The sequence below is a fragment of the Ambystoma mexicanum genome, chromosome 10 (assembly GCF_040938575.1).
Source record: "Ambystoma mexicanum isolate Mex_15411 chromosome 10, UKY_AmexF1_1, whole genome shotgun sequence".
NCBI classification, from domain to species: Eukaryota; Metazoa; Chordata; class Amphibia; order Caudata; family Ambystomatidae; genus Ambystoma; species Ambystoma mexicanum.
The window spans coordinates 417,021,297-417,047,272 of NC_090932.1; positions in this window are offsets into that span (position 1 = coordinate 417,021,297).

The following is a 25,976-nucleotide window of genomic DNA, read 5'->3' on the forward strand; positions in this document are numbered from 1 at the left end:
CCACTTTAACTGTGTAGTGCAGGCGTGTACCGAAGGTGAATTTGTACTGTCACTTGCAGTCTTAATTGTGTATGGTGTTACCAAAGGGTACTGCATATAGTTCTGCCTAACAGAGACCGTATGAATGGAAAGGAAGAGGTACTCTTCTCTCTAGCCCCTCGTAACATTAACAACTGGGTAGGATATGGCTAGTTAAGAAGTTTAGAGAGCCATCGTCTTAGGGAGTCATCTGTATTCTAAGGCAAAGCTAGATAGGGATTACCGATTGGTAGTTTTAACAGTGGGTTACAGATACCTGAGTTAGGGCGAAGTGCCAAGGGAGACTAGAGAGAGGGACGGCCCCTTTAAGTGTTGCTCAAAATATCACTTCTCATCTCTTGTCGAATTTTTTGAGTGTGTCCCTTCCTACTACTGACTATTGCCTCTTCTTTTGTGCTAAAATTGCTAACACTCTCACAAGCCTCCCCACTCTTTTTCTCCACCCTTTTTTGTTTTTGTCTCTCCCTCTTCTGTTTCAAACAGCTCCTCAAATCTTGATTTCTTTATCAATCACGTGGGCTTCTTAGTGCTTTTATGCTGCTCTCTCCCTTCAGAATGAACACTGAAGGTTTAATACTCTAACTTCTATCGTGTCCACAAAATCCACATGTAGTTAATGCTCTTTGGCAATTTCTGTCTACAAAATGCATTTAGGGTTTTCAATGCTTGTGCGTTTCCTGTAGCTTACCCTCCATCCGAACATTGGTAAAGCCACTTTGTTCATATTTTCTAACTGTGGCATAGTAATTTTTTTTACATACTTCTATGCTAATGTTATCATAACTGCTGCAATGTGTCACCATATTGGCCCACATGTGTGGACCCATTTGGGACATGTTGCAAAAATACAAAGACTATCTGCACCACTGTACACCAGAGTGGTCATGAAAGAATACTTATCAAACTGGCTCACATGAGCTTTCTCAATGGGGAAATCTGCATACAGAGGACAATATGCCATGAAACAGCCGTATATGTTCCCCTAAAGACAGTTACCATATAGCGGGCCCATTTCCGAGTTCCTTGCAAATTACATAGAGGAAGACCTGTTGCATGCGCACTTAAAGGCAAACAAATTCCTTTCCTGTAATAATTGTCATCGTATGTGCGTCTGAGTGCAAAAGGGAGGCGGAACGTGGAGGTGAAAATGCCTTTACTCCTCTCTTCGGCAGTCCAACATGCAAATAAGCGATTCCTATGGAACCCTCCTGATTTTTTGCGTGCGTTAAAAGCAGGCGAGTTCAGCGGGAATCCACAGCGTTTACACCAGCATGAAAATAATGTGCTGATGTAAATGCTGAAATATGTGTATAGCAGCGAGGAAAGGGAAGGCAGAATCATAAATTATGATCCTTGCCCAATGGAGGAAATATGGCGTACACTAAAATTCGTGTGAAACATTTTCATGCATACAATTTACACAACATTTTTACTCCACGCCAGCACCAATATGATGCCAAATGCCTTATAATGTTCATTCTATTTTTTAGCTACTATGGGGATTCTGAAAAGAACCTCTGATGGGTTAAGGTGGGGAGGGGAAAATGAACAAGGATGGAAGAAACGGGATTGGAACATACATTTTTGTTTGTTTTAATCTTTTAAATTGAAAAAACAAAACGGGAGAAATAACTGAAATGAGGTCGAAAAGAGAAATAAGGACAGTGACAGTCATGCTCTAACCAAGCCTGTGCCATTAGCTCAAAATCTGTGTGGCAGGTCAGCTGTGACCTAACCGGAGATCTGCGCCGGCATGGAGTAACCAGCTGAGGATGGTGGTCCCTGATGACTCATTAACAAGAGGCACTAAGGCTGAAACCACTCCTGCCACAGCAGCAGTAAATGATAAAGAGGATTGTTGGGACGAAGTGGCCAAAAATGCTGGCACGCAGGTGGACAGCCTACCTCCTGGAGGTGTCCCAGAAGGACTGATCCATCTGCCTCCACTGACACTGTATCTGCTGGTTTTACAAACAGTATCGTCCCCAGTCTCTGCACTGACAACCTTATGAATCCATGACGCATCACCTGGCTACAGGTGCATTCGGCCTGCTCCACCTCCGAAAGTGGTGCGGTACAGCACAGAGGGGTGGATAAAAAGCTTGTGCCAGTACTTCCTGCTTGGGGCAGGGCTCTTCACCTCCACAGTCTCCAGATGCACTCCACATGCAGTCACCTCCTTTACCTCTCATCCGTGTTTGACTCCTTGGGCTCATCCCTCTCCATTCTACAGAAAATGTAAAAGCACAAAAAACTAAACATTTTACAATACGTACAATACGTATCTTTAAACGCCAATTGAGAAACAACCAAAGGGAAGACAAGAGAGGAAAAACATAAAATGGAAGTCTGAGGGGGAATTCAATCGATGGGCAAGAACTGATGCTCCAAAGACAGAGGAAGTTGTTTAGGACAAGTCAATTTCTGCTCCACGCTGTTTCATAACTCATGTCCAACTTCAGGGTGTTTGTTAAGGTGAAGATCGAAGTCTTCAAACCCCCCAACCCCCGCTCAAAAGTCATCCTATCAGATCTCGATTAACAAAAAGCATGTGTGCAGTAACACTTTTCTTTTGTGTATACTTTAGTTGAAGATAGAGATCTCACTAAATAGTGCATTTTTATCTTTGTACTTACTTGACCATTACACACCAAAACGTCTCTTTTATCCTCATAAAAAATGTCCTTCCTCATTAAAAACAGTACATTATTTTATTTCTTTACCATTTCTGGATACATGTATTAAGAATGAGATCTTCAAAAACACATGCCACAAAGATTACATCTTACCAGACTTGAAAAATCGACCTGAAAGCTAAAGTCGCAAAAAAAAGACTACCCAAGCCACCCCACACTGCAATGTACTAATATTTATTTTTTCACCAAACATTTTTCCTTTTCATGCATCCTTTTTACAGATCACGGTCTTCCATACTGGTTACGCTATGGGATTGTGATCCTGGTAAAATCTCTCATAAAATATTTTTCAACTAACATTTTTATTTTACCATAACTACCAAATCCTAATAATGAACCATTTTTTGTTTATGTTCTCCCTATTAAAAATCTAGATCTAAGATCTTGATCTTAAAAGTGCACTCAGCCACCATAATACAAATTGAGACGCTTCAACAAATAGTACTTTTCTTTCTACCTATCCATTGTAAAACTATATACAATTCCCCACCTTGGCATAATATTCTCCCATCATCAGTTTCCAAAGTGACTCGATCCATACCTGTTGTTATACTCTTCATCTTCCATGTTTCTGATAAATATTCGTGTTATTTTATATATGTACTTAAATTCAAGGATCTTATATTAAGATTGTGATTGTCAGCGCTAACGCAATGTGAAGATTAAGGTCTTAATTCTTAAATCATGTGACATACTTGTCCAATCAAAACACGGGACATTGAAAATACACATCACAACCAATGATGCTTCTGTGGTTCACTTTCAGAGGAGAAGCTAGGATATTCTCTCCAATACCAAAACCTCAAATTCCTCTTTTTCAAGGTCCTCAGACATGTTTAGTGAATTTAGGATTTGATCCCCTCGATTTCTATTAAATCAAAAAACAGGGTTTGCTTTCTGATTTCATTAAAACACGTTTCTCCCCTAAACATGCTCATACTTTGCTTTCCACGTAACTGTATTTAATTGCTGCTTGATCAGTATTTATATCTTAAATCTCGGGGAAAAAAAACACACACAAAAATCGACACTTTCCCTAGACGCCAAAACTCCAAAAATCCACTTCCCTAGCATTGCTAACATGCTTCCCAGCTGTAAAACAACCCTACTTGCCATCCCCTTATATCATTTTACTGACGTTTTTCACAAATGAATCTTAAACATTTGCATTCGCTAATTGCATTTTTCAATATGGTGCATTTTAAGAAATTAAAAGCCTTTGCTCGAGTAATGCATTATGATAGGGGTATATAAATATTTTTAATGCCGTTGGCACCACCCTCTCCAGCAAACGTTTAAATCGTGCTCTACGAATCAACACCAAACCAATAACTGACTTCCTTATTTCGTTTGCACACTTTTATTTGGCAAAAATCCATCCAGTGATTTGGGCTGTGCACTTTGGCAAAAATTTTACTTTTTCCATATGGCAAAACCAATGCATAAAGAGGCCCCCCGTTTTTAAATTATTTTTACACTTTTTATCTTTTGATGGTTGAATTTCCTATGGATGATGGACCTTACCTATAGGGTGTCTAGCACAAATGGACCTGTACATTGAAATACTCTCATGCTCCATACCATGCCTTACATTGGACCATCCCTCCCTATCCTAAAAATGTTCAGATTTCTGGAAATCGATATTTCCCTTGATCAGCTCATCCGTGAGCGATCTGTCACCAGAAAAAAACATTATTCCTCGACATGGCTATGTAGTTTAACCCGTGAATTCAAAATCCTTAAAACCCAGATTAGGGCATTGACAGCGATTTCAAATGAACTACCACTCAATGTCTAAGGAATACTCTCAAAACCATTTTCATAAGGTGTCCACAGAGCCGCTACAGAAAATAACTGCTTCATTCCTGAATGCTACATCTTAATCCCATTACACACCGATATTCGTGCTACGCAACCAGTGTGAACGTGGACAGACCGTGAGGGAGGGGCAAGGATTTGTATCTTGACAACGCCATGAAGGCATATCATGATGTGCAGTCTCAATATATAGGTAAATGATATCTGAATTTCCACTCACTTCATATAGCCTGAGCGTTTATTATTTTTCTTTAAATCCTAGTGGACATTTGATAGAGAAATCACCACAAATTGGTTTCTATTAATGCAGTTCCTCGAGGGCTCTCTGAAGGAGAGTGCTCCCGAGGCAGTGCTTTTAGAGGATCTCTGAGTAACTGGGTGAAGGACACCCAGCCGCCATCTTTGGATCAGACCAGTCCGTACTGGTCAGAACAATAGAGCCTTATTCCTCTGCAGAACCATTTCTGGTGATGGTGGACCTACACCCCTCACCTGAGGAGGTGGACAGCGAATATTGTCAAACCAGAGTGACCGACCCGGAAGCCGAGGGTGACGTGACAACTGATGATGAGACGGAAACAGAAGACAGATTCTGTAACTTCACAAGGGATGCCATTGTGTTTTGGGGGCCGGGAAGTTGAACGGAAGTGACATGCAATGCAAGGGGCCCGACCAAGAGGACATTAAACTGGGTAGGCAAATTGGATGTTGGTTGGATTGGCTAATGGGCTTGTAGAGATACTGTCCTTTTATTGGCATACAAGTCTATAATAAATGGAATCCCAATGTGTCCATTCTTGATGCGACTCCTTAGTCTTCTTGTCTTGTTTTTTAACTTCAATACTGGTAACCAGCATATTATATGGCAGGACTACAAAGTTAAGTATGTGGGTACGCTGAAGATATGCTTACCTGGCAGTTTCAGTGACCTTCTAGAACAAAAGAGACACACTGCAGTGGCAGGTATTGGAGGCTACTCTGTAGCACCAGGTCTGCACACACAATGCTGCATAATGGAGTCGCCAGTCTGCAGCCCTGTTGGTTGAACAAGTCAAAGAGCATTGGTGTTGCTGCGAGTTGGCTTGGGGATCTCCATGGCAGAGAGATGATTGGAACACACACAGACCAACTTTTGGTGACAAAGAAATCTGAGAGGAAGACTAATGCATGCAACTCTCCAGACCCTAGAGGAAGAGTTGAAGTTATCTGGTAGATTATCTGATATGGATAATAGCTATGTAAAAGAAAGGGTTGAAGTTCTTGAACATTTACAAACCTGGCTGCTGAACAAATCACTGCCATGACAGACATAGAATATCACAGTAGATGCTATAACATAGGACCCGATGATTCATTGGGCTCTATTCACCATCCGAAAGTCTCTCCAGGCTTCCTTAGGTGTCTCTCCTTTTGAACTTCTCTATGGACGTGATCTGAGAGACGTCTTATATATGCGCCGGGAAACCTGGGAAGAGAGGGAAGAAGCGACCCTCCCCATGTTACAAACTACACAAAATCTGAAAGAACGCATTGCTGTTGTAAGAGAGATAGTAAATAAGCATCTAGGGTGAGCCCAGGAAAGCCAGAAGGCCCATTACAATCAGTCCATCGCTCCTTTTCTGTAGGTCAAATGGTACTTGTTCTTTTGTCCATATCAGAAGTTGCTTTAGAAATGGTATGGGCCATGTGAAATAGTAGAAAAAAACGGTACAATTATTGCGTAGCCCAATCCGACCGGAAAGTAAAAACCCAGGTATATCACATAAACCTCCTGAGGGAGTGGAGGGTGGACCCAGTCGAAACCTCTTCAGTTTTGATGGCCATGTTGCAAAAGACAGGAGCACCAGAAAGCAACTTAATCTCCCCTGATTTAACACCCCAACAACAAAAGGACATCCAGGATTTGTTGGACCAATTTCCAGATGTCTTTAACAGTGAGGCCCACCATTGTGACTCTAGCTTTATTTATCATTTCATGGAGTTAATCTCCCTTTTTAAGATTTATTTTCCACTGATGATGTTAGGCGATTTTAATTAGGATTTTATTGATGATAGTGGCTCAAAGATGACATTCTTGCACTCCATTATTGTCCATCTTGGATTTCACTTTCTGGATACCTCCCAAAAACATAGGGGATGCAGCCTGTACTGGCTTATCACATGGAACATAGCTCCTTCAAATACATGTATGCTTCCATTTGACTGGTCAGACCAAGCAGCAGACTTATTCTGTTTGCCCGAAGGTTATCTTTTTCCTCACTTGATCTCAGTTTGTGTACCCATTGCATTTCGGGGCAAACTGAAACTAAATGCAAGCTACCGTAATCCACTTTTGAAAAAATGTAAGATTAGAGGATTCATTCATTCAAATATGTATACACACAGTTGCAGATTCTATTGTATCACAATTATTTCGTACTTGGTCATCCTTATTTATATCAAACATTTTAATAAAAAAGTAACATAATTAAGGAAATCTCTAAAATATCACTCCGTATGTGCAGCAAAGTGCTCTCCTGAGATAGAGGAAGAAAGCAAAGTGGAGATGGGCAAATGAGGGAATGTTGTGTTTAAGTGAGATATTTGCATTCATTTATACGTGTGTCTTTCATTGTATGTCTTTGTTGTGAACACATTTTGTTGTGCCTATGGAATATGTGTATCTGTGAAGATCTATTTCTAGGAATTTCAATGACCTTCTATGAATATGTATTTAACTCCACTTTTCATACATTGTGTATGAAAAATACAGCTGGTCACATGCGGCAGTTGAATGCTTTAGTTGAGCTCCACGGGTGATACTGTCCACGACAATGTTGTCAGGATATGCTCAAGCAACTGCTTGACATGGTTCATTAGTCTCTGAATGGTAGCAGGTAACCGTTGAAGGGCAAATGGAACTTTTGCCAATTGGAAAAGACCTTCTGGTGTTGAAAAGGCAGTTTTAAGTTTCTCCAGCATGGGGTCTTTCATGGATTCACATGCTCATGAATATTCCCCGTCGTCAGGCTGGGAATCCTCGATAAAGAAAAAATCAGTATCAGTTTCGTTTCTGATCTGTCTTTCTTAGTAGTAACCAATCACTGATCTCTGAGTCATACTGCCCCCAGCCAATGACTGCCCTCTCCCTAAGCCCCTCCCCTGGCAGCCATCCTCAGATTTTTACCGCACGTTCAAGTGTTGGGAGTCCTCGTGCTTAGCTCTCGAGCTTTTACTACGTTTTCGCACTTTTTCAGGAGATTTTCTCATTTTTTCGGTTTAATCGAGCCTCAAGCTCCACCGTTTCCACTTCCGATAACGGGACCTGTTTCGGAATTCTTCTACGCCCCTCAAGGGTGAAGTTTTCGTCGAGTTACGCTTCTTGGAGGTTCCAGAAGATCTGAGGCCTACCTCAACGGACATGGCCCAGGACAAGGGATGGCCCAGGACAAGGGAAGCTCGACTCCCAGATCCAAGCTGTTCAGGAGCTGCCCGGGATGCGGATTGCAAAATGTTTTCAAGGAGGATGAGCATTCGAGATGTCTCTACTGCCTTCATGAGGACAAGACGCACGTGGAAAAGGACTGTGCGTTCTGCAAGAATCTGTCGGAACGGACCAAGCAAGATCGTCGTTCCCGCCTCACTGCCTGGCTGGAGAAGGGCACAGCAGGTGAGAAGGCGAAGAAAAAGTCTGAGTGGTCTTCTAAATCCTGTGAGGGGGCCCCGGCGACGGGGGCCCAACAGAAGGCCAAGCACCGTGAGTCCACAGGCACCGGGAGCGCCAAAAAGTCGGGCTCTTCGGCTGCCAAGCAGGGCGTGACTTCCCCGGCACGATCAACCGCGAGCCAGCGCTCTGGTTCGGGGAAGAGGAAGTCCGAGAACCCGGGTAAGGTTCTGGAGAGGCCCCAGTCGATCTCGAAGGGAGCCGAGGGGGAGCGAGGCGATGACCCTCCCCCCAAAGCGAAGGCCCAGGACACACCTAAGGTGGTGAGGGTCTTGATCCACCCAGCAAAGGCCTCTATCGAAGTTGTTGCAGCAGCCCTGGCGAAGCCGGCAGAGACTACGCCAGTGGAGGCGGCCTCGGGCCCAGAGTTTCCCTGCCACCGCGGAGGGAATCCTCTTTCCAGCCCATCGTTAAGACCCCCGTGAAGACCCCGGTGGAAAAAGAGGGGGGGGAGCGGTGGCCATTACGGACTCAGATTCAGCCTCCGAGGAGGATCTGGTGGAAACCGTGAAAGGCCTCAACGAGAGGTTCGAGAAGGTTCGATCCCAGGGGAAGGATCCTGCTGATGTGATCGAAGATAGCGACGATGGCGACGACGAGGGCCCAGTGGAGCAGCCATCCCGCCCGTTGCAGCCATTGCCCGAGCCCCAGGATAGCTCAGCGGCCATTTTGTTGGCAATCCAATCCTTATGTACTGAGATAAGGACGAGGTTACCACGGACCCCGACGGAGGATCCAGAACCTGGACCGTCGGGAAGCCCTCTGAACAAGCAGAGGAGAGTCCACCCCGCACCGCCCTTCATGCCCACAAGGCCTGTGGACCCCTCATCCCCCTCACCGGACCCTCGGGATGATACAGCGACGGATACAGCGACGGGGACGGACGACGACGGTGGCGATGATACAACGGACATTCCTTCATCACCCCCCCTCGGGCCTCTCCGCCCGACGAAATTGTCTCTTTCCATGCCATGATAGCCAGGGCATCGGAGCTCTTCCAGCTCTGCCCTGAGGAACAGAAAAAGGAAGGCTTTCTTTACCAACGAGGGGAGGCCAAGAGAAAGACGGTCCTCGCGGTACCGTTGCTCGACGACATCTGGGACGAAGGACTGGCTATCCTGAAGAACCCTTCCATGACACCCGCCAAAAGGGACAGGTACGAGAAGAAGTACCGGGTCCCCGACGCCGCCCCCTTGTGCCTCAGGGCCCAGCCTACGCCGGATTTGGTCGTCTCGGCAGCGGCCAAGAAGAAAGCGGCGGGTGCGGCGGCTTCAACTTCCACTTCCCCGCCGGACAGCGAGGGCAGAAAGTTGGACTCCATGGGATGACGAGTCATCTCGTCGGCGGCGACGACGATTAAGGTGGCCAATGCCTTAGCGATTGTGGCCCTTTACAACAGGGAGCTCTGGTTCAAGATAGTTCCCCTGCTAGACTTCCTACCAGACGACAAGAGGGCGGAGGCCCTACAGATTCTGCAGGAAGATGAGGTGGCGTCGGATCACGCATAACGGTGGCAACGGACATTGCCGATACCGGATTTCGCCAGCTGGGCAACAGGGTTTGCCTTCAACGACGAGAATGGCTCAAGGCTACGGACTTTCACCAGGACGTCCAGACCAGATATGCCGTTCGACGGCACAACCTGTTTGGGAAGACGGTGGATGAGTCCCTCCAGGCCATCAAGACCGACACAGAGACAGCCAGAGCCCTAGGAGTCCTTCAGCAACGGCGGCCCTTTCGGAGCTCCGGAGGCAGACAGGGAGCCTCCAAGGGATCCAGCGGTGGCTCTTCTACGTACCGCCAGGCAGCCCGCTCCTCGTCCAGGAGGCCTACAGAGGTTGCGGCAAGCAAGGAGGGTCTTGCCGCCATCGTCAAGGAGGCCAAGGCGGCAAGGCCTCTTCCAAGCAGGACTGAACCGGCCGTAGCGTCGGGCCCCCACTGAAGCACCCCGGTGGGAGGCCGGCTGACGAAGTTCGTCAGCGTGTGGGAGTCCATCTCCACCGACCGTTGGGTGCTGGACACCCTGGCCCGCGGACACTCGCTAGAATTTCAAAAGAAGTATCCTCGCATTCCTCCCGTGGCCAGGAAGGAGAATCACGTCCCTCAACTGCTGTTGGAGGTAAGGGCGATGCTCAAGAAAGGTGCCATCGAGCTCGTCCCCAAGAGGCTTCGGGGCTCCGGAGTATACTCAAGGTGCTTCCTCGTCAGAAAGAAGACAGGCGGTTGGCGCCCTATCCTGGACATGCGTCGGTTAAACAAGTACATCAAGGCACAGAAATTAAGGATGGTCACCCTCCAGCATGTGCTGGGACAGCTGGAGGAGGGCGACTTCCTATCGTCGTTGGACCTGGAGGATGCTTACTTCCACATCCCCATTCTAAAAGGACACAGAAAGTTCCTGAGATTCGTAGTCCAGGGGCGTCACTACCAATTCAGAGCACTGCCGTTCGGATTAAAGTCGGCATCCAGGGTGTTCACCAAGTGCCTCGCACCAGTGGCGGTGCGGCTGCGCCTGCAGGGGATCCACGTCTACCCCTACCTTGACGACTGGCTAATCCGTGCAAGGTCAAGAGAACTCGCCATCGAACACACAGTGAGGACGTCCGCCTGCTCCCAGAAATGGGATTCGCCATAAACTACCCCAAATCCCACCTGGTTCTGTCGCAGGTGGCACTGTTTCTGGGAGCGAAGCTCGATACAGTGGAGCGATTGGCATCTCCGTCGGAAGAAAGGACGAAGGCCATTTTGGGCAAGGTGCAGCGCCTGTTAGCCACGGATGTGGCCAGGGTGATGTCCATCAAGTCCCTCCTCTGGATGATGTCCTCATGCATCTACCTTGTGCCCCTTTGCAGACTTCGGATGCGTCCGCTACAAGAGTTCCTCGACACCCGCTGGATTCAAGCGCGGGCAGCTTCGAAGACAGGATCCCGCTCGACGAGGAGTTCCGTCGGGCGATTCTATGGTGGGGTGCCCGTGCACACCTTGCGGCAGGCACAGACTTTCAGACCCCGGCGTATCAGGAGACGGTGACGACGGACGCCTCCCTGGAGGGATGGGGGGCCCACACCGGAGATCTCCACGCAAGAGGCCTCTGGCTCCCGGAGGTGAGGTCTCTCCACATCAACATCCTGAAGCTACGAGCCATGTTCTGGGCGCTCAAATCGTTCCTTCCGTCCCTCAAGGACAAAGTGGTGAGGATCTTCACTGACAACACCACCACGATGTTCTACATCCGGAAGCAGGGAGGCACCAGATCCCCAGCCCTATCCAAGGATGCCCAGGATCTGTGGCACTGGGCCGTCGCCCAGGGGATGTTTCTGGTTCCCTTCCACTTGGCAGGAATAAAAAACACCATCGCCGACTCACTCAGCAGGGAGCTGCGCTCGTGCCACCAGTGGCAACTACGCCAGGACCAGGTGGATCGGATCTTTCAACGATGGGGCAAACCCCAGATCAACCTGTTTGCGACGGTGATGAACTCCAAGTGCCAGAGGTTCGCCAGCAGGTTCACACAGCATAGGAGCATGGGCGATGCTTTCTCGTTCCCTTGGGACGGCCTGTTCCTGTACGTGTTCCCTCCGTTGCCATTGCTGCTCCGTCTCATAAACCAGCTCAAGCGGTGCAGGTGCAGGATGATCCTCGTCGCACCGGCGTGGCCAAGACAGATCTGGTTCCCGAACCTTCTGGACTTGTCAACGTCCCCACCTATCAAGCTTGCGACGGACGCAGATCTTCACTCCACAGAAGGAGGCGCCATTCTTCATCACGACCCGGAGTCGCTGAACTTGCAGGCTTGGCTCCTGCAGCACTAGAGTTTGGAGGATACGATATGCTGGCTGACTGCAGATAGGTTCTTGCAAAAGCCAGGGCGTCCTCAACTCTCAAGTGCTATGGACATAATTGGAAGAGGTTCTCTGTCTGATGCCGTGCACAGAAGATTAACCCTCTGCGGATTACGGCCCCTCAAGTATTGGCGTACCTACTGTCGCTGGCCAAAGCTGGACTGGCTCAAGCCTCCATCAAGATACATCTGGCTGCCATCTCCCGATACACCAGAACTACAGGACGGGCGTCCTTGTGGTCTCATCGCCTGGTGAAGGAATTTATGAAGGGACTATTCCGATCGTTCCCGCCGGTGAAGGCCCCTGCCCCGGCGTGGGAGCTCAACTTGGTGCTGACCAGGCTCATGGGGGCCCCATTCGAGCCTATGCATTTGGCGCTGTTGAAGTTCCTGTCGTGGAAGACAGCATTTCTCGTGGCCATCACCTCCGCACGACGAGTGGGAGAGATGCAGGCCCTATCGTGCAAGCCTCCATACTTGACTTTTCACGACACGAGGGTGGTGCTGAGGACGCACCCCTCCTTTATGCCCAAGGTGCTGTCGGACTTCCACCTCAATGAACCCTTGGTGTTGCCAGTTTTCTTCCCGTCGCCTTCGTCGCAGCCCGAGAGGACTCTGCACTCGCTGGACGTAGCTACAGCGCTGAAGTTCTACGTGGACCGCACGAAGAGTTTTCGGAAGACATCACAGCTGTTTGTGAACTTTGGGCCTGTGAATCAAGGGAAGGCTCTCTCGAAGGCTTCCATTTGCAGATGGCTCTCCGGCTGCATCATGCACTGTTACCGGTTGGCAAACCGACCGCTGCCCGGCCGTCCGAGAGCCCATTCGACCAGAGTGATCGCTGCTTCCACGGCGTTCCTGTCTGGTGTGCCCCTGCTGGACCTCTGCAGGGCTGCTACGTGGAGGTCGACGCACACCTTCAGAAGATTCTACTGCGTCGATCGGGACTCCAGGGAGGAGTCCAGGGTCGGCCAAGCAGTGCTGCGCAACCTGTTCGCTTAAGGTGAGCCTGGTGAGGAGGTAAGAGATGCTTAATGTTGAGTTGTTGTATTGCTTAATGTTGAGCCTGTTGCCACCTCTCGTGGTTGTGCATGTGTATACTGCTATGTATTCTTATATTCATGAGCATGTGAATCCATGTCAGACCCATGCTGGAGAACAACAGTTACAGGTAAGTAACTTGTTCCTTAGCTTCTTTCTCCGGCAGCACCTTCCAGTAGCCTGTGGTAAGGTCTAGAGTGGCGAGGAATTTTGCATTCCTCAGCATCCCCACCAACCCATCGCCTTGTTTGTTGCGATCCACTGAGTATGCTGGTAGTTGCCTTAAATGAGAAAAAAGAGACAAGCAAGCATTTTCATACAAAAGTATGGGGTGATTATGAGTGATATTGCCCAAGCACATATAGGCACTTAGTGTGGAAACATGAGCTTAGGCCCTGCCAACTGCCACCTTCCCCCTCTGGGCTAGGAAGAGCTCTGTTTTTCTACAAGGCCAGCCTGATAGCAGAAGGAAGCCAGGGAAGTATCGACCAATATTTATTTGAATGTACTATTATTTTTATGTATTGCTTTTGGTTAGCATAAGCAAACCTTTAGCGCAATCTAGCTCTCGACCCATAACCTTAAGAACAGAACCCTCTTACCATATATTCAGGAATAATGCTAAAATGCGGCTCAACTCACTAGAGAAGTAGTAACCTTTTTCCTTCTCTTGTTTGTTTGACTGCACTGTTGCTTTGCACTTTACTGAACCTGCTGTACTTCACTAACCTGTATGTAACCATGTAACGTAAAGCGCCCAGATGCCTCAGTGCTTGGTGAGCTCTACAAAGATAAAATAGAACACATTTCACTTTAAATACATCAGTTAAAACACTTTTCGATAGAACCATTTTCTTCATTAAATCTGAACCATGAGCCACAAAACACATCAACTTAAGATGCAACATAACTAAAATACACTGATTCCGGCTGCTAAACCCCCTCCTTCCAGATGTTCATTGACTCATTAAGTCCTTTTGTCAAACTAACTCACATCAAATCCTTCTCCAACAGTGGGGCAAGAAACACATTATTGTTATCAAGAGGCAGAAGTATTTCCCACTAAACATTATGGCCCACCAACTGTGCTGCACGATGTATTTGTCTAGTTTGGAGCTTCGTATGTCCGCCAGGTCTCTACAATCTACCAGGAGATGCCTGGTTGTCTCCAGATTGTCCAGGTTTGTACAAAATCCAAATCATCTTTGTTGAGTGGTCCATGCTGCTCTAATGCCCAAAACCTTGCTTGTGGGCAATAGATTAAAACGCATCTGCAAGAAGGCTCTCCTAAAGTTTGCGTCTATATATTTCTGAAGGTACTGCGGTACGTGATTCCGTGCTTTTGCTTCATCCCCAAAGCTTTTAAACACTTTGTAAGTTGTGCACTGATCAAAAGTCCTAATTCACTCATTCCTCCACATTTTTGTTTTTGTCTGTTGGGGGTTTGAGATTAGACCTGCTTCATCACAGCCTGCTTACATTATGGTCTCCTTGAATTCTTCTCTCTTTCTTCAGGTGAGTGATGTCTCCTCTCTCTAGGGATTCAGAAATGATGTGGAACAAGGAGTCATTATCTGTCAACAAGTGCCTTCGATATAGGTTTAAATGTTTCCACCTCACCATAACTTGCAAGAACAATAACCCCAGTTTGTACCTAATGATTTGGATAGGGACACTTTTAGGTAGTCTCCATATCTGCTCCGTATGTATTTATAGGGACTACGTTTAGTTTGAAATATTGTAAAGTATATTTTCCAAATTTTGTTAATATGAGTAGTACTTGTGCGGCTAGTTACTCCATCCTTGATCTAAATGTGGTGGTCCAAACAACTTCACTTGTTTCATTATTAAAGTTGTAACCCAAGTAACGATAATCATTAACTCTGGTCATTACTCTGTTTGAAATAACCCAGGTAAACTTTTAATTTCTCTTTCTGTTTTTCTTAGCTGCAATCACCATGATGTTTGATTGTTCACTATTTACCTTTAGGTGATTACGCTCATTGTAACTTTCAAGAGCTTTCAGAGATCTTTGCGGTCCGATTGGGGTTTTGTTTAATACCACCAAATCGTCTGTGTAAAAGAGCCGCTGAATTTGATGACCTTTTATTCTTGGTGCAAATACCAAGACCTTAGCCATGTCTATAGGTCTGACAAAAATAAGTTGAATAGGGCTGGGGCAAGGATCCATCCTTGTTTGAGGCCTCTGTACATTGGAATTTGCCTTGACAGTTTACCCTGTTTATTTAGTAGTACATAAATTGCGGTGTCATTATACAATTGGATAATGATCTCTAAGAGACCACAAGGGCAGCCCCATTCTTTTAATTTTGCCATAGGAGAGATCTGTCCACAAACTATCAAAGGCACCTGCAAAGTCAATGAAAGCCAGATACATAGAAGTTCCGGCTTTTAATGCCACCTTGTTCAAAAAAATCAGAAGGAAACCAGTCAGTGCAGTACCCGTCCCTCAGACAAAGCCTGATTGATTTTTATCATAGTGTGGGACCTTACAACCCATTCTCTTAGATCCCCCAAAACAAACAAGGCAAACAATTTGCCCAATGCATCTAAAAGCGTGATGGGACGCTAGTTATGAGGGAACGTTCTGTCCCCCTTATTAAAGATGGTGATCACAACCACTTTCTTCCAAGAAGTGGGTATTATTTTAGATCTTATAGTGTTTGGTAAATGTTTTGGAAAGGGCACTGGCCTGGATGTCAAGGACTGCTTTTAGAACAAAATTAGAAAGCCTGTCTATTCCAAGAGCTCTTGGGGAGCTACTTTTCCATATAGGAGACACAAATGTCTTCCATATAAAAATCTAAGGGCAGGGCTCCCTGTTTGGTAACCTCTTAAGCATCTCGTTAGAATTTAGGCTTTCAAAAGATATTCAATAAATAGGCTTCCCAGATATCCTCAGCAATTGGATTTGTTTCAGGGCACTCTGTGGGCTGTCAATATTTTTTAGCATCTTCCAGATATCAGATGTATTCTTAGTCGCCATAGCCCATAGCATAGCCTCTGCATCGTTTTGCAAAAATGCCGCTTTATATCCCCATAGCTAATTTTTAAACCTTTGCTTCAGCTTCCTTACTGAGGTTGGTGTACCTAGACCCTTCTTCCTTCATTCCTCTTATGGCCGTTCTTAATTCTCTTTTTTTGTATTTTTAGATCAAAACTATGTCAATGTTTATGAATGGATCTGTCTGTAATAATAGAGCTGGGCACGAATAGATCAAGTATAGCTGTATATTACTCCTACTGCCTTTGGAGATTTGTGACCTGTCTATCCAACCAGTGCCCTATCGCATAGGTGCATTTACCTAATGTTTTCTCTATCTATCTTGTCCTATTCCAACGGTCCCTTTGCTCAATTTTGGGAAAATTCCAGCATGTCTGTATTATGTTGTGGTCACTATTAGTAGTGTTGACTATATTCATTTCCACTGCATATGCTTGTATATTACTAGAAGTAAATATATAGTCAAGAATAGCCTGTTGGTTTGATCTAGCCCAAGTGACCTTTGCCGGTATGTCTCCCCACACTGACCCATTCAACACATGTAGACCTCTGATCTCCATCATGTCAGACCATGCATTGGCCTGTTTTCAATTAGGACCCTGTATAGATATTTGCTTGGGGTACTTACAATCTAATTCCTTACAAGAAATGTCTAGGTCACTACAGACAATGATCAAGGTCACGTATTTGGCAGAGAGGGGTTCATTGATTAGGTCCATGACCTCATTGATGAAAGTGACAGTATCTATAGCCTTGGGGTTCCGATAGAAAAATGTTTTAAGTGATTTGCATTCCTGAGTAAATCTTAGGATTCAAAGTCAATTGTATTGCCTGTATTAATTAATTAGGGTATTTCCAAGGTTTCACAATCATAACCAATCCATTTCTCACTAAAGTTAAAAGGCCTGACTTTGGACTTCCTTTCGTACCTCTTACAGCTGTAATCAATAGGTTTGAATAGCCATCCCTTATTGGTGACTGTGATAGCCAGGTTACGTGAAGGAGAATTAGATTGCATATTCCCAAAAAGCTCTCCCAGGGCTTTAATAAGTGTGAGAAACCTCTTGTGTTCCATGATCCCGTCTGAAGACAGAACTCTTTATTTGGTTTTTCTAGTTAGATGTTAGACCGCTCCACCAAAGCACTCACCACCCAGCACCAATCATCAGGTTCCACCCCTTGTACACCTAGACCAACCTGCACACACACTTTTCTCCCATAACCAAGCAGGTTATTCTAAGGGGTATTCTTAGAGATGTGTTCACTGCTTGGTTCTTCTGTTCTCCGACAAAATGTAATGTCTCAAAAAATTCTCTCCTACTGACTTCTAGTAAGCCAAAGCACATATGTAAGAACATTTTCTAAAATGACCGCCCTAATCAGAGATGAAGAAACATGCATGAAAACCTCATCTAAATGTTTGTCTCTGCAAAACTCTATTTGACTTATATCTTGAGATTCAATGAGCCTTAAGGCTGGTATTGAGTCAAACAGGCGCAAAACATTCATCTGGTTTAACGTGACTGTATTTTTTACAAATTGGCAATTTCTCTAGTAGGAGGCAGGAGTCCATTGTTGACCTGTCTGTATGCAGGCCCTCTTTTTAGCATGAATAAAGGGCTTTGTTCACCTTTGATTGAGTTAGATGGGCCTGTCGTTCGTCAAGGGTATCAAAAAATCAAGGCAAGGCCCGTTGGGTCCTGGGCCTTGTCATCCGTTCTGCGACCAGAGGTGACTTTGTCAGCATGGATTTGAGACTGATAAATGAGGATCATCCTCTGAGAATCTAGCCTTGCCGGTTCTTCCAAAGGTATAGGAGGAATCAATGTCTCATGTACCATATAAGTAGAGAGTTTTATTATAACCTCCATTTGGGAGACATTTTCTAGAGACTTTATTGGCTCTTCTCTGTTTATTTTGATTTTAGTAGCCCCTACCTTTTTTGGCTTTTAGGTTCTTCCTTATTCAGTCCATTAAAAAGGTCAAGATGGTTACATTTCACAGGAACTTCCTTGATCCTTTATTTACAACTTTACTAGGGGCAACTTCATTTTTGGATTTCTTTTCCATTGGTCTTGTTTTTGTTTCTCCCTTTTTTTTAGTTTTCCTAGGCTGGAGCAAGGATTAGGTTATTGGTTCCTCAGTTTCCTCTGTTATTGTGGTGTTTAATTCACTTCAGCTCAGTACAAGATTAACCTTATTTTCTTCCGGCTCAGTTAATCCATGCGTCTCTTGTGGCAAAAGTAATTTTCCTTCCAGTACAGTGTCTTCCTCTTCATTTAATTGAATAAACATTGACAAAGACTGACATTCAATTTCGCTCAAGGGAGCGATTTCCTGGTATCCCATCGCCACACTTAATTGTCTTTAGCTTGATTTTAGAACAGGTGCAGTGTTGAACCTCGTACCTTTCCAGGCTTCAAATCTCTCTTTTTTTTTAGTGATGGGTGTCAGGTCTATGTTCCTCTGCTGTGTTGTGGTTATGTAATCATACAGTTTAGTGAGTGTCGTCAATGCTAACTCCATCGGGCCGGGTTACACGATTCCGTTGTTTTTAGTACGGTTAGAAAGATTTAGTCGTGCACTTATCAATAGCATGGAATCACCAGAGGATGAGGTTTCATTAAAATCATCAGGCAAAAAGTCTTGGTATAACACTGGTGGGGCAGAAAGGGCTGCCCTTAGCTTTCGCACTATCTGGTGTTGCTCATGAGTGCCTTTATTGTCCGCTTCTGGTGTGATATCGACTAATGTGATTTCCGGCTGTTCATTCAGCGATGACTGCTCAGCATGTGCTTGTTATAGTCTTGAGTAAGTAATCAGTGGTAGATTTCCGCCATTCTCTAGCCCCCCCCTCCTTTTAGTTTGTATTTCCCTTCTTTCGTTTACAATCAGGGATGTAATATCATTAGGTGGTTTGTTAGTTAAATCAAGCCTCTCCAGGCCAGATGACATCTGCACATTTAACAATTGTGTTTTTTCTCTGTTCCCCCCTTCAAGTGTACTTGGTTTATAGAAGAACGCATTCATTTTTGGGGTGATAGTTTTTCCCTGCTTCGGCTATTCTACCGAATGGGCGTTAGGGATCCCTGCATTCCTGAGACAAATATAGATGGATTTGCCTCTTGCGTGATGATATTCTCTGCCCCCAAATGCGCTCCAGTTCGTTTTTTTTTTTTTATTTGAGACAACACACAAGTCCCCTGGATAGTTTCATCTACTAACAATGTTTTCCCCCTCGAGGGGTATTATTTTTCTCCCCAGTGTTGGAGGCATACCATTGTTATGTTTTTCTTATCAATTTGTGAGATAAATTGCAATTTAAGTTCCCACCATGAGGCAATAGAGCTCTCGCACAATTCACTCACCGGCCTTGTGATGTGTTCGAGAGCTAGCCCAGGCCCGTTTAGCCCTGTCTATTCACCTCTGGTTGCTCCCACGTCTCACGTCAAACTGCGGCTAACTGTGGGCAACTGCTCTTGCTCACTCTGCTCTGACCGCGCTCTGCACGTTGTGTACATCTGTATGGTCTAAGTAGACACTTATTCCCAGCACAATTGCGAACAGGGGTGTCTCTCCACGCATCAAGGCACACAGCAGTCTCTGAGGGCAACTGCTCATCAGATCCCCTCACACCTGCAGGCCGGCTCTCGGCATGGAGCAGGCAATGTAGGTACATTTTCTTTCTTATTCCTGCCCTAATACAAAAATATGCGATGTTCAGAAAGGAGACATTATTTGTTGTCTTTGTAGATCACAAACGGCTCTTGATTCTATAAATCGCCAGTATTATTTGCAGTTATTTTCAGTGCTCAATGTCCCAGGCACATTCCTAAACGTAATAATTGATTTATATTCCAACAACTCTACAAGGCTGATCCGGGGTCAACGAGGTGAAAACACTAATATGTTTCTGCTCTACCCCCGCTGGGATTTGAGACATCTCCTTCTAAACTCCCTTGAGGCAGAGCTCCTAGGCGCTACCTTCTCTCTTCACAATATTTCCCGTTGCTCAAAAATGTATCACAATCCCATTCCCTTTATTTATTATACCCCTGAATCGACTCGAGGCCTTCGGTATCGACTCCTCCTTCAATCTGACCACTTTGTCTTTCGTCCTCAGAGCGCCGTGGAAACCGGGCAGGGATTTTGTCAAAGAGGCACCTGCCCACTGTCTCGCTTCTTCTTGCAAGTTTATTTCTATCGGCCGCTCTCCAAGGAAACCCTGCGATCTTACTGCTACTGGCGGAGGATTCCCTATTGTCCGAAACACTGTAGCAGAACTAGTTTGGATCTTTTTCAACCATCCTCTGCTACCACGTGAGCTTATGGCCCTTAAGTAAGATGCATGCAATGGATGGGGTTGCAGAATAACTCTGACTCCAAATCATCAAACCAACTCAGGAAGATGGCAAAGATACTCTTTTATTAACAGTTATCTAAAACAGGGAATTGCAATGGACATTAAGGGACGGTCGCTCAGCCTCTCAATGATTTTCTCATAACTACATCCTTGTATGCAAAAAATACATCAGAGGTGACATCATACTACGTGGCAAATAATAGAAAACCTATCAATGGTTGGGATTGGTTAAGGCAGACATCTAAATATACTTTCTATAGGGACTAGGATAGTGTCAGGTGGACAATTTATGCCTACCTCTAAAACATTTATAGGCCGATTCATGGAATTAATGTGCACCGAAAATTCCGGCGCAGTGGTGCCAAAACGTGCGAATCGCAGTGCAAGAGCGAAAATCGCAGGGAAACCAGCGCACATCGATTCATGGAAGTCCGTGCGCGAGAAAAATATTGGATTTGCACTGAAAAAGTGTGCACCGCACGCCGGCGCACAGGTCATCCAACGGCGTGTGCCACGGCCACAGCGAAATCGCACATAGCGCGGCGCACATAACAAAAGTAGGCGGAACACGGGGCGTAACAATCGGAATGGGGAACAACGCGTGAAAATATGGGCGTCACGGGGAAGTACAGGAGGCAAGTGCGCGGAACGCCCACACGCTCGCCTACAACTCGTATTCATGGAATCGAATAGGGCAAACCAGCGCACGGGCAAAGACGCGCACAGGGCCAAACAAGTCCGCCACAAGAAAGCAGGCGGTAGCGTCCCTGCGCCTGAAATAAATGTGCGCCAAAATGTACGCTAACAAAAAGCACCTATATACAGCTATGATGAATGATCCATACTGTGGCCCTCTAGGACAAATGAGGTGCAAAGGGGTACCGACAAACACGGACACCCGCTGTGTGAAAAATAGCGTGTGCGTGTATTTCGGGGTGCGTGGGAAGTTCCACACGCGATTGGCCTGGGTACGTGTATTTTGGGGTGCGCGTGAAGTTTCACACCTGATTTCAGCAGGGTACGTGTATTCCAAGGTGCGCGGGAAGTTTCACACGCAAATTTGCAGGGTACGTGTATTTCGGGGTGCGCGTGAAGTTCCACATGCGATTTCAGCAGGGTACGTGTACTCCGGGTGCGCGGGAAGTTCCACATGCGAATCCAGCAGCCTACGTGTATTTCGGGGGTGCCGGGGAGTACTACATGTGAATTGGCCGTGTGGGTCCTCCCAGGTGTTCCCCCTACACCCTCCACAGCCCCTGCAGGCGGCCCACACCACAGGGGACTACCCTGCACCCCTGCACATGTCCCGCAGGCAGCCCATCCACCATGGCCATGCCCCCCAGCCAACCCACATGTCACCTTGCACTACTGCCCACCAACGCATGTCTCCCAGCACCCCCATCCCCCAGCACTGTGGGGCACCCTCCACCAGGCCCGCACTCATGTCTCCCACCTCCCCCACCCCCCAGCAGTCAGGGGCACCCTCCACCAGGCCCCCACTCATGTCTCCCTTCACCTCCACCCCCCAGCATCCAGGGGCACCCTCCACCAGGCCCCCACTCATGTCTCCCAGCACCCCCACCCCCCAGCATCCAGGGGCACCCTCCACCAGGCCCCCACTCATGTCCAACTCAAGTCCCCCTGCACCCCCACACCCCAGCAGTCAGGGGCACCCTCCACCAGACCCCCACTCATGTCTCGCACCCCCCCATCCCCCAGCAGTCAGGGGCACCCTCCACCAGGCCCCCACTCATGTCTCCCTGCACCCCCACCCCCCAGCATCCAGGGGCACCCTCCACCAGGCCCCCACTCATGTCTCCCAGCACCCCCACCCTCCAGCAGTCAGGGGCACCCTCCACCAGGCCCCCACTCATGTCTCCCAGCACCCCCACCCCCCAGCATCCAGGGGCACCCTCCACCAGGCCCCCACTCATGTCCAACTCATGTCTCCCTGCACCCACGCCCCCCAGCAGTCAGGGGCACCCTCCACCAGGCCCCCACTCATGTCTCCGTGCACCCCCACCCCCCAGCATCCAGGGGCACCCTCCACCAGGCCCCCACTCATGTCCAACTCATGTCCCCCTGCACCCCCACCCCCCAGCACTGTGGGGCACCCTCCACCAGGCCCCCACTCATGTCTCCCACTCCCCCCACCCCCCAGTAGTCAGGGGCACCCTCCACCAGGCCCCCACTCATGTCTCCCTGCACCCCCATCCCCCAGCATCCAGGGGCACCCTCCACCAGGCCCCCACTCATGTCTCCCTGCACCCCCACGCCCCAGCATCCAGGGGCACCCTCCACCAGGCCCCCACTCATGTCCAACTCATGTCTCCCTGCACCCCCACCCCCAGCACTGTGGGGCACCCTCCACCAGGCCGCCACTCATGTCTCCCAGCACCCCCACCCCCCAGCATCCAGGGGCACCCTCCAACAGGCCCCCACTCATGTCCAACTCATGTCCCCCTGCACCCCCACCCCCCAGCACTGTGGGGCACCCTCCACCAGGCCCCCATTCATGTCTCCCACTCCCCCCACCCCCCAGTAGTCAGGGGCACCCTCCACCAGGCCCCCACTCATGTCTCCCTGCACCCCATCCCCCACCATCCAGGGGCACCAACCACCAGGCCCCCACTCATGTCTCCCTGCACCCCCACCCCCCAGCATCCAGGGGCCCCCTCCACCAGGCCCCCACTCTTGTCCAGCTCATGTCTCCCTGCACCCCCAACCCCCAGCATCCAGGGGCACCCTCCACCAGGCCCCCACTCATGTCTCCCAGCACCCCCACCCCCCAGCATCCAGGGGCACCCTCCACCAGGCCCCCACTCATGTCCAACTCATGTCTCCCTGCACCCCCACCCCCCAGCACTGTGGGGCACCCTCCACCAGGCCGCCACTCATGTCTCCCAGCTCCCCCACCCCCCAGCATCCAGGGACACCCTCCACCAGGCCTGCACTCATGTCCAACTCATGTCCCCCTGCACCCCCACCCCCCAGCACTGTGGGGCACCCTCCACCAGGCCCCCACTCATGTCTCCCACTCCCCCCACCCCCCAGTAGTCAGGGGCACCCTCCACCAGGCCCCCACTCATGTCTCCCTGCACCCCACCCCCCAGCATCCAGGGGCACCAACCACCAGGCCCCCACTCATGTCTCCCTGCACCCCCACCCCCCAGCATCCAGGGGCCCCCTCCACCAGGCCCCCACTCTTGTCCAGCTCATGTCTCCCTGCACCCCCAAACCCCAGAAACCAGGGGCACCCTCCACCAGGCCCCCACTCATGTCTCCCTGCACCCCCACCCCAAGCAGTCAGGGGCACCCTCCACCAGGCCCCCACTCATGTCTCCCAGCACCCCCACCCCCCAGCATCCAGGGGCACCCTCCACCAGGCCCCCACTCATGTCTCCCAGCACCCCCACCCCCCAGCATCCAGGGGCACCCTCCACCAGGCCCCCACTCATGTCTCCCACACCCCCCACCCCCCAGCAGTGCGATTGGCCTGGGTACGTGTATTTCAGGGGTACGCGGGTAGTCTTACACGCGATTTCAGCAGGGTACGTGTATTACGGGTCCGCGTGAACTTCCACACGCGATATCAGCAGGGTACGTGTATTACGGGTCCGCGTGAACTTCCACACACGATTTCAGCAGGGTGCGTGTATTACGGGTCCGCGTGAACTTCCACACGCGATATCAGCAGGGTACGTGTATTACGGGTGTTAGGGAGAATTCTCTGTTTAGGCTGAATTTCCTAACCTAGTGATTCCCCCAGCAGCTTTGCAAATGTAGGAATAGGTGCCGTACTCAGTCAACTGGATGGGAAAGGTAGGGAGCACCCCGTTTGCTTCATCAGCCGCAAGCTGAAGGTTCCTGAAAAAAGGTGGGCAACAATCGAAAGAGAATGCTTTGCTATCGTGTGGGCTCTGAAGAAGTTTAGGCCATACTTGTATGGTTCTACTTTTGTCATTCAGACTGACCACCAACCCTTGAGATGGTTAATGCAAATGAAAGTGGAAAACCCAAAACTACTGAGATGGTCGATCTGCCTGCAAGGGTTTGATTTCACCATTGAGCACAGGTCAGGGTGTCACCACCAAAATGCTGATGGTCTCTCTAGGATGTATGTCATTGACTAGAGGTATGAGATTCATCCAGGAGTGGATTAAATCCTCCTGTCCCTTAGCCTGGGGGGGGGGGCGAGTGCTAGGGAGAATTCTCTGTTTAGGCTGAATTTCCTAACCTAGTGAGTCCCCCAGCAGCTTTGCTGGATTTCTGGAGTTTGTTTTTTTTCCATCCTGCCAAGAGTGAGACTCTTTTTCTCCCACTCTTGGACATGAATGTGGTTAATTCCTTTGAATGTCAATGTGTTCTATGGGCTATGGGGTCTTTTACTCCATAGGGTCTCATATGTTTTACTATGTGTGTAACACTGCACCCTCCGTGCCGTAACACTGGGGCGTCCTAGAGGATCCCCACCATAGACTCCATACCCTGGGACTGACTACTGTCTCCCAGGGCATGTAAAGTCACCATTGGCTTTACTAGACCTAAATTTACTACCAGAACTAGTACAAACCATCCTATTGTGGACATGCTAGTAGGGGGTAATTCGATTACCCCTGGGTCTGTTATTCGAGGGGGCACTGTCCCATCCCCCCTCGTCGAGTTTTGGCTGGTGGCAGTGGGAACTACTCGTTATATTCGACCCCGAATACAACCCTATGGGATTCTTCCCATTGTTGGAGTTTAATACTTTTTCTCGTTAATCTCTAACATACCACCGGTTTATTTATCTTAAATAAATCTATCGGTTGGTATTTTCTGCCAGAACTCAGTTTTTAAAATGGCGTCTGTGTTCGTCTCTGTGACTCCTAAACCAAAGGTTGAGCCCTTTGTTCCACTTTTGGTAGGCTTTTGCACAAAGACCCTCCAAAGTTGTGCCATTCTGTCTGGGTACCTCAGAGGGTGTGGGAGGGGGTTTAGGCACCCTGGACTGAGTTGCCTTGCCAACTCAAGTCGCCCTCTGGTGTGATTGGCCCAAGTGGTGAGCCACCCCGCTCCCCCAATGAATGGGGGTTTTCTGCATAAAAGCAGGGCTTTTGGGACTGGATCTTCAGAAGTCGCCACAGGACCTAAGAATCCGACGAGGGTAAAGCTGAGCCAACCTGCAACGACGACACCTCCGGTGGAGCCCTGCTGAACCGACTCACCACTTCCAAACGACAGAGGAGATCTCCCGGCTGGAGAGTCTTCTTCCCCTGACTGGTGGGAACAACCAGTCCCCTTTGCTTTTTCTTGGCTTCCAGGGCGTAGTGGTCGAATTGCCCGTGCTGAGCACCCCGGCAACCGGATAGCCACTAACCCGTACCGCGACCAAAAGGTGGTGCCTTGTGACGGAGCACTCTGCGGCTGGTCTCTTCCCTGGTGGTGCAACGATCTTCAACTTTCTTTCG